Source organism: Ylistrum balloti, unplaced genomic scaffold, assembly GCF_031769215.1.
Source record: "Ylistrum balloti isolate Yb309-2 unplaced genomic scaffold, AGI_CSIRO_Ybal_v1 Utg369630, whole genome shotgun sequence".
NCBI classification, from domain to species: domain Eukaryota; kingdom Metazoa; phylum Mollusca; class Bivalvia; order Pectinida; family Pectinidae; genus Ylistrum; species Ylistrum balloti.
In genome coordinates this window covers 1,045,379-1,048,312 of record NW_026781896.1, presented here as the reverse complement: position 1 = coordinate 1,048,312, position 2,934 = coordinate 1,045,379, and positions in this window count along the sequence as shown.

The window sequence follows — 2,934 nt, the reverse complement described above, 5'->3', positions numbered from 1 at the left end:
AAATTTCATGTTTTAAAAAAACTGCATTTTTATTGGTACTTGATTTTAACATGAAATTTTCTTAAAATTCATGTCAGATTTTTTGAACAGCTTGCTATTAATGGAAACAAAGTACTTAGAAAATCAACAAAAGAGCTGCAAAAATTCATTCAACTGTTTTGTTTTGTCACAAGCACCAAACGTCTTGATGACATTTTGTAAATTAAAAGACAAAAGAAGTTTAGTTTGTTCGGTTACCATATACATACAATAAATCTGCAATTTATTAACAAATAACACTACAAAAAATGTTAACCAAAATGATGATGAATGGATATATTTTTTTGTCTGCTTTGTGTATGAATATATATAAAAAAATCACAGTATATATATATATATCAACTCTTTAGAATCACAAGTTGGGTGTCGGACTTTAATCAAGCAATTTTCTGAATTTTAATTCACAACTTGCCAGGAAATTTTATTTATAATCATAAATTAATTAAACCTCAAAAGCATACCCGTCAATAAATTTAACCTTTGCAAATACTAGCTGCTAGGTTAGAGGAATTTCTTGTGGGTGCCAGTGTAAGGAAGTTTTGGGATCGAACCCAGGACCTCTGTCTTGCTAGTCTTACGCTCATCTGGTTGAGCTAGAGAGCAGTATGTTGCGGCTTACCAGCTGGGTTACTTTTAGGTTCATTTAGTACCCCCATATATCTATAGCAAATTTATATATATATAGACAAGGAAAATTTCTTGGCATCAGCACAATGCGATAACACTTGATGAACATGTTAAAACCTAGTAACTGTGGCATCATTATTGTGTGATAATTGAATTATTTGGGACTAATTACATAATAGTTTAAAATTATATGAAAACTGTTAGTATGGAAATGATGCATATAAATTTTGTAATTATTTATTGGATGTTTCTTTATAAATGAAAAGCCAAATTATGTGTGACCTGCATTCTATTTGTGGATAATTTAACTTTTTCTTGACGAAGTGTCAATTTTAATATGTAAAGATATTTTTCCTTCAAAATAGGCAATCTTAATGAAATTTATATATTTTCTTATGTATTTAAACATTTAAGAATATATAATACCTGTCCAAAAAATGTTCTGGGTTTTGGTGCATAGTCTTAAGGCAGTTCACATCTTACTTTGATATTAAACACAGCCATGTTATTTCATACTTCATAAGAGTAATAGAAACAAAAATATTTTCTGAAATCCTAACCGCACTCTAACTGCGAACCACCCCCAACTCTCTGAGATAAAAAGTAAAAACCAAAACAAGAGAAGAACGAACAAACAAAGACTTGGGCGAGTTATTCTGATAATTTATTTTTTCAATCTCAAATGAGACAATTTCCATTTTACTTTTCATATTCTTCCACATGATCCAAATGAATGAAAAGGAGGTATGGAATATCTGACCAAATGATCAAAAATGTTAATTTGAAATTGATAATGCTAAGATGTCTGTTGATGTGAAAGTGAGTATATAAATCATGCTAAATATTTTTCTTTTTTTTTCCCCCACAGGTTCATTCTATATGTCCAGACCCATTAAAGTGGACAGATGCAGAACTTGGTATTCCCCCTGATAACGAGGATTAGAAGAAATCTTGATAGCTGGCCATTAAGTCATTGTAAATACAAAAGAGACAGAGATGGCCATTAGTGTATTTTGTATGCATGTGACATTTTTTTGTGATATTTGAAAGGAAAATTACCTACATAAACAGTTTAAATGTATACCTGTGTCTTCCTTTTCTTTTACCTTAAAAGTATTTTTTTTTTCTTCAGCACTTTTCACACAAATGTATCACTGCGTTAATGTCATCATGCACTAAAATTGGATTGTGTCAAAATAAGTTTGTATACACTACTACATTTAAGAACAGTACACAGTTCTATCTTTCCACTGTATTTTGGATTTTTCTGCTCAGTATTTGGTTTTATGTTTTATGCAAATTTTGTATAGACAAGGACATAGTGGGATGAAATTCTAGTGTTGAACTTACCTGATTTCAATGTGAAATACACCCAGTTGACCTCAAGATTTTGGTAAAACTATGAAAGATCGTAATGTGTAAAATGTCAAAAAACTTGATAGTTTGCATGAATTTACTTGTTACTTACGATTCCATTCAGTGCAAGATGCCTAATGTCCAGATGGTTTTATGTGAAAATTCAATATCACAGAAGACAACTATTAAGAAGAGTAAATTATTTTGGTAGTGTTATGTTAAACTTCTGAACCTTGAAACAAATGCTTGAGGATTTTTAAATTCATCATTAAATCAACCACTGCAATGGTAAATTTTAACATTCCTTTGCAGAAACAGCGATGATAATCTTTACCTGCCAAATCCAAAATGGTTGTCTGGAAGTCTTTAAATTTTTTCTGATCAGTCCCAAAATCAAACAGGCACAAGTAGAGACCAAAGTGAACAAATGTATGGCGGACAGGTAGCCATCTTAGATTTTGACTTTGCAAGATAATTGTTGCTATTTCTTGAGAAGTTCTGAATGGACCTTTCTCAAATTTCATATGTATGTTCCTCTTAGTCCCTTGTTATGCCCACTTGATTTTTGGTCTGATCAAAAAGGCAAAATGACAGACGGCCATGTTGGATTTTGACTTTGAAACTTGTTATCGCCAAGTCTTGAGAAATACAGCATAGATCTTTTTCAAATGTTCATGTTCAGGTTTCTCTTGGTCCCTAGTTGTGCCCGTTTGATTTTGGGACAGATCAGAAAAACAAAATGGCTGACAGGCGACTATATTAAATTTTCACTTTGCAAGTTTGTTATTGCTATTTCTAGAGATTTACAGTATGGATCTTTCTCAAATTGCAAATGTAGGGGCCTCTTGGTCTCTAGTTGTGCCCATTTGATTTTGGGACTGACCAGAAAAACTAAATGGCTTGTAGGCGACC